Raw genomic sequence first — 7,075 nt, forward strand, 5'->3', positions numbered from 1 at the left:
GTCAGATCCTCATCTCTTCCCTCAACCTGAGACCCCGGTGAACACAGTCACACAGGAGCAAGAGCAAAGCGAAAAGCAAAAGCAGCACCATGTACTGCCCTGTCTCTGTGTCCCACCAGCTGTGGCGGAGCAGGCTGATAACAAAACCAAACTTTCACTCTTCAGAGCCAGACTTGAAGGCACAGAACATGATATCCAGCATAGACAGAACAATGAATGGGGATGCAAGCATCATAACGTCACCCTAGGACAGAAATGCTACAAACGCCTTCCCTCCCCAGCAGGGTCTGGTTCAGCTCAGGAATGAAGCCAGGGTGGGATTCCTGCCTCTGAGCCCTCTGCAATCAGCTGGGGAAGGGAGATGGTCCCGGCAGAGTCAGCCCAGCACTGGAGGCTCTGGGAGAAGCCATGCTGACACCCAAATTCCAGACTGCAGCTTGCAGCCAGCCCTGCTCTTTAGCTGGCACTCATCAGCCACAAATGCTACTGCAGGACACAGAATTCATTTTTCCTTTTGTTGTTTTTTTTGTTTCTGTTTAGAGAAATAGCAATTGTTGGACACGGTCCAATGGGGCCTATTGTGAGAATTAGCAATTTGGTTAATCCCCATAAAGGCCTCTTTTGTGAATCATAAACCCTGTGCTGTTCCAGTGTTCTGAAATTGTAAAGAAATCCCAAACAAAGCAAGGTTTTACTAAATAATCTTCTTATTGTTGAGTAAAAAGCAGTTAAATGGGAAAATAGTTTTTTCGTTCAAAAGCCTTACTTATCTTTGGGAGTTATTTTGTCTCTTTGAGGGGGTACCCTTAGAAATGGGACTTGGGCACCCTTAGAAATGTAGGTCAGATTCAGTTGTGTCTAGAAACTAAAAAAGGAACCTGCGGAATTGAAAATTACTCAGATGAGACTGGAACAAAATTCTCTAAAACCCTTAAAGGCTCAGGGAAATGTCTGAACCTTGTCCTTGCATGAATAGGGTTTAATTTCACTGCTCTGGAAATGCCAGGATTACTCATTTCTGTGTGTATTCTGAATGCAATTAATAGTTTATATAAAAAACCCAACCCTACACATTTATAGCACACCATAAACTTTGACATGGGGAAATGTCTGCCCTTCCCAGCTGTGAATGGAGCACTTGGTTGGTGCTTATTAGAATAAAATAACACTCAGGAATAAATATGAATCCAATTAATTTTATTTTTTCACTTTAAGACATAAAGAACATTTGAAAGAACTATCTGTGAACTTAATTTCCCAAAGAAATAGCATCAAGTATAACAGATCTAAACTTTATACCATGCATATTACAATTTCTCTTCCATAAAATTAAGACATCTCTATGTACAGTACCAATAAATATGCAGCAAACCTTTTTTTTTGACGTTTTAATATAAAACTCTACAATCAATGGCAGAACGTAAGGAGATTTGTGCAAGACTGAGAGCAGCTGGAAAGCTATTTTAGTTCATAATTCAGCAAAGAAACCGAACACTGCTGACTTATGCTGCTTAATAAACTGGGTTATGATCTCCCAGGCAATGATTTTCGTGTTGTTCCAAGGGATTTAGCAATCAGGAAACGGGGATTTGGAGGTGTCACTGCAGAGTTCACACTCTGGGAGAGAACTGCAGACAGTGCTGGCACCAGGACTCACCAAGAAATAAAAGTGGAGCTCTCCTTTCCTTTGGGAGCCTGTCTGGATGCTGAGGGGGATGGGAAACACATCCCTGCACATCAGCTGGGATTTTATAGGCTTGGAATTCCTGGGAGGGAAAATCATTTCCAGTTTGTCTCAGCTGGTGCTGCATCCTCCATGGGGATAAAGCCTTGCAGAGGAGACCCCAGAGCTGGATGGGACCCCTGGGATCTTGTTCCCAGCTGGGAGAAGGGGAACAGGGCTGGAGGGATCAATCCAGCTGTGGTTGGGTCCTGGAGAGCTGGGAATGCCCAGCTCCTGTGGCAGTGTCCTGCCTGCAGCATGGATTCCCTGCAGTGCCTTTCCAGCATGAGAAAAGTCACCCTCCCCTCAGGATTGGTGCCCAGCTCTGGATTCAACATTAAACCCTCCCCACAAAGATTTATCCACCCACCCCACAGTGAGAGCAGTGGGGTTTTCCCTTTCACCAGCTGCTTGGGTCATCTTTAGCCAGAAAAACACCACAAAAATCCCTCTCCAGCCTGGGAGAGAAGCACCCCAGTTATCCCCACCTTCCCTAGGATGTCCATGCCAGGAGAGTGATTTTTTTCTAGGGATGTGCCTCTCTCCCCCTCCACTCTCTCGAGGGAGCCTGGATTTATTGAGAGCAGACACCTTTGATATGATTAAAGGAAGCCAAAATGCAGCAGAATGGTCACACTCAGTGTGTTTAGACCACAAAGAATCTCAAGTTATTACCCTAAATGTGCAAAGCATGGAGTAAAATGGCAGTGAAATTGAATTCTGCTCTGCTCAAGTTAAAATAGAAAATAATAATAGTATAATTCCGTTTTGCTTTTGCTAAATGTGAGGTAGTTATTGGATTAAAAAGAAAAAAACACCCAGCATAACAGCAAGTGATATCTTTTTGGTGTCACAGGGGAAAGCAGCTTGATTCCCAGTGTCTAATCAACTCCTGGCTGATCTACAGAGGCTGTTAACAAAACCTCTCAGGGATCTGCAAGTGAGTGGAAAGCAGGGGAAACAAATTTCCTTCACCAGAGTAATCAGTGAAAAACTTCCAGGAGGCAGAGCACAGAGCCCTTCCCCAGAAACCTCTTCTGAAGAAATTTAGATGTGATGCTCCGAGTTCAAACCCGGAAAACAAAACAAATTTTGAGAATAAGAAATAATCTGGCAAATGGGAGAACGTCTCTCAGTGCTGCTGGTGGAAAGGAAGGAATTTGCATTCTTGGCAGCAGAGGAATTTGCAGAGAGCAGCAGCCAGGATGAGGAATGAACACCCAGGGGATGCTGCTGCTCTGCTGGGAGGGTAAGGACAGCCAGGCTGGAGCTGGAATGGGTTTAGGGGTGCCCAGGGCTCTGCTGCCTTCACTTGGACTCTCATCTGGCCAAAATTTCCTGGTTGGGTGGTGTCTGTCAGCCAGGAGCTGAGCAGTTGGGAATGCAGAGTTCCCAAAATGCTGAGGTGTTTTTGCGTGTCGTTTTTGCCTTATGAAGTGCAAGTGTCTGTAAATTCCCAGGGGAAAGTCTGGACCTGATTTCACCCTGCTGAGGGACCTCTAACTGCATGAAATAATGATTATTCAGACATTTACACACAATCAAACTGGTTTCTTCTACATCAGCACTAGCTGGTCACTCTTAATTGTGATTAGTGTTTTGGGAAGGGACTGGGATCAAAAGTGGTCACATTTGTTAAGCTGCATTTTTATTATCATAAAACTTGGGAAAATATAAAGAAGTTAAGTCAGTTCTTATGGTAAAGATACATCTCAGTGCTGAGGGACAAGACAAAAGACAATCCCTTCTAGAAAATCCCTTACAATAGCAAAATGCTATTACTGGTGTGTAACACCCACATCGGGGCAAAGATCCTTGACATTTTCTGATTCTTCTAAAGAATGAATTCTCTCCTCATTTCTCATCTGAAATGATGGGCCACTCACAAGACAAATAAAACAAAGGACAGGGTGGTCAGTTGTGCCATAGAGGGGTGAAAAACCAAGATTCCTTCAAAATTCTGGAATATTGTGTTGAAATTTTCAAACAAATTCATAAATCTGTTGGGCTTGGTTGGGGACCTCCTTTGTGGAGAGGTTTGCTCATCACATCCCCTGCCAAAAAATCATCTCAGCAGCATCTTTTGGGTCCATCCTTTGGACTCTGATCCTGCCAACACCCCTGTGCTGGACAGTCCCTGCAGTCGCTCCTTGATTTGGAAGATTGCTCCAAACCATGATGGAGCTGAGGATAAACACAATTAAATTTTTTAATTTGAGGCATGCAGGTTTTACTCCTCCCATCCTCCAAACAGGAGCTGGTTTTTACCATGATCCCCTTCAGCCACATGCTCAGGGCTGTGCTCAGCATAAATAAATGTTGGCAGGATTGGAGCTGCTTTCTTTATACCTTGATTAAAATTTACTAAATTTATTTCTGCGTGTGCATGGAGAGAAAGTTAATGCTTATTTATCAATATTCAGTTTTTAAGGGGAAAGGAAGTGGTAGGAACTCTGATGAATTTAGGTTGTGCTTAGTGTTAGATTTTTGGGGGATGAAAAGGATTAGGGAAGAAGCCAACTCTTAAGAGCTAGAATATTTTGAGCAGTTGTTAAATAATAATTTGATACTTCTTCTTTCAGTGGTTTTGTTCTGAAAAGTGCTTTTGGGTTCTTTTTCCTAAGAAATGGAAGGGTCAAAACCTAAAATCATATGTTTAACCTCATTTAGCTCAAGCTGCCTATTTCACATTTTTTTCTCCAGATTCCATTTTTTTTTTCCTAGTAATAGTTTTAGTTTCACAGCCCCTCCCAAAACAAAGCACATGTTCAGCTTGACCACAGACTTTAAGGTCACTACTTCCCATGACCAGATCTCACCAGCTTCTCATTTAATTGAAAATGCTGATGCCTGGGCATTTTCACATCTCCAGAAACATTTTATATTTTCTAGCTCAACAAACACAAGTTTCTGAGAATACTTGTGTCCTTTTTTAACTTAAAAAAAAAAAAAATTAAAAATCTGAGAATCCACAGTTTAGGTTCAGTCTCTTGGAGAGATTTCCCTCTAAGCTTGACTTTGGTCTCACTTAAATGGCTTTATTCTGCCTTCATGCCTTTGACTTCTGTGGAAGAATATCTAATATAAAACTGGGCCAAAATCAGCCCCTGAACACTTATTTTATGTGCTGGTCACTGGTACAGTAACATTATTAGCACTGAAAAGGGGGGAAGAAAGGGAATATAGAGAATTTCCATGAGGATGCATGTGGGGATCAATATGCCTGCACCACTTTAAAACAAGTAATGCCACATATATTGTTTTATGTCCTATAAAATGTGTGCTAAATGTGCTCCAAGCTGGTGTGGGTCATGGGGTGCAAAAGCTCTAACTGGACTAAAATAAATATTTCTATGGATTATGGAGAATCACACCTGGAATGGAGCTGCAGCAGGCAACATTTTGCTGCTGAAATTCATCTTTAGTGTGCAGTGGACACAAATTCCGTGCCAGAAAAGGCTCATTATTGCCAAAGGAACTTCTGGGGACTTCTATGGAATATTCATGAAAATAATAAAATACAAGTTGTGTGTATATCCCATATTCTGGTTCTTTGTATGCCAAATGTTGCATTCCCCACTCCTCTGCCCCAGCCCTCACAATTCCCATCGTTCAGCACACCAGGATTCAGTGATGGTGCCTTGGGATACAGCTTCCCTGAGAATCTGCTGTCCCAGCCTGTCAGGATTGCCTTGTGCCCTCAGAATGATCAGCTCAATGGTAGAAAAGAGAAGCTTTCTGAATTACTGTAGTTATCCCAGAAGAGAGAGAATTTCCCTTCCAATTTCCTCCAAGGATAAACCAATTTCACACTATTTTGCCCTTTGCAGAAGCTCTCCTGCCCAATTGCCGGGAATCAGCTGTCTTGGAAAAATGATTTCAAATCTTCCTTTATGAGACTGACCATGTTGTTTTGTGTGCTGGTCACCTAAAGTGCTCTACATGTTCCAAAAGCTGCAGATTTTGTGTTTTCATGAGTTCAGATCCTGCTTTGGGCACACAACCAAGTGATCAAAGACTCAACGTGAGGTGTTGGGGGAACACTTCACAAAATTTGAGCTATGGAAAGTCTCAGGGTTTCACTGGGAGTAATTTTGTCTAGAATTGCCAAGAGTGGGGGATTTCAGCAGGTTTTGCCCTGGTTGAGTGGAGGGGTCTCTGAGCAGCAGGAAGAGCCCTGAAAAGGAGCAGGATCACCAGAAAAAGGCTGAGGGTGTGTGTGCTAAGCACTGAAGGGATAATTGGGGAATAACTGCTCCAAACACAGCTTAAAAAACTAGGCTGGGCAGGTGGAGATAAAATAGGAATAAGGGCTCAAAGATGGAAGCGATCTGGATCATAAAGACCTAAGAGGATCCCTTGACCCTGGGTGTTTCCATCTGCCTGCAGGATAAATTAAATTTACTTTCTCCAATCCAAACCTATTTTGAGATGTCACTTTTCTTTGTGAGCTGGAGAAATTGAGTGTAAAAATGGCATCTGGACAAAGAATGTCCTTGCACCTAATGGACAGGGCCAGGAAGGCAGGAGGGAGCAAGAGGACAGCTGAGATGTGGATGTGGGGAGGGTGAAGGATGAGTCAAAGAAAGGATGGGGAGCCAAACTGGGATGAGGTTTTGATGCAGGGAATTTGTCAAGCTCCCCAAATTGGCAGAGTTGTGCCAGGGGCCAACACTCAGTGATGAGACTCAAGGAAAATCTGGAAGCAGGAAAAGAGGGCAGGGCAGGGTGGCAAAATCCTGGATGTTGTGATGTGCCTAAAACAGGGAAGGACTGAAATTGTTTGGTCCAGGAACTGCAGGATAGGGAAGAATGGGCAAAACCCCTCCACTTTGAGATGATTTACCACAAAAGACCTGCCAGTTTTCATGTCAGCAGGAAGGTCCTCACACCAAGACATGAAGACATCCTGGTGTTGCCTGGACCTTTCCTCCTCCTGCTCTGCTCCTTTCCTCCCTTCCCAATCTCCTTGGCCTCTCTCCCTGCTCCAGCTTCTCCACTGACAGCTCAAGAGATCTTCCTAGAGCAACAAAAGGTCTCCTGGTGGGAAGGGCTTTGCCATGGACACATGGGCTTGTCCCCAGCACAAAGCCTGTGCCCAGTTCATCTCTGCAGACACAGCCCCTCATCCCCACCACTGCAATTCCTCACCACTGATGGGGGCACCTGGGGCTCCACCAGGGCTTTGGCTGGAAACATCAGCTCAGGGCCAAAGCCTTGCTGTCATTTCTGGGCAAGAAGTGGAGAAATGGAGGAGATCCAAGGAGGTGAGGCAGGGGAGTGCTCCAGAGCCTGGTGGGTGCTTGGCTGTGAGACCTCGGGGCTGCTCAGGGTGTAAAGTCCAAACCCATG

The sequence above is a fragment of the Melospiza georgiana genome, chromosome 20 (genome assembly GCF_028018845.1).
Source record: "Melospiza georgiana isolate bMelGeo1 chromosome 20, bMelGeo1.pri, whole genome shotgun sequence".
NCBI classification, from domain to species: Eukaryota; Metazoa; Chordata; class Aves; order Passeriformes; family Passerellidae; genus Melospiza; species Melospiza georgiana.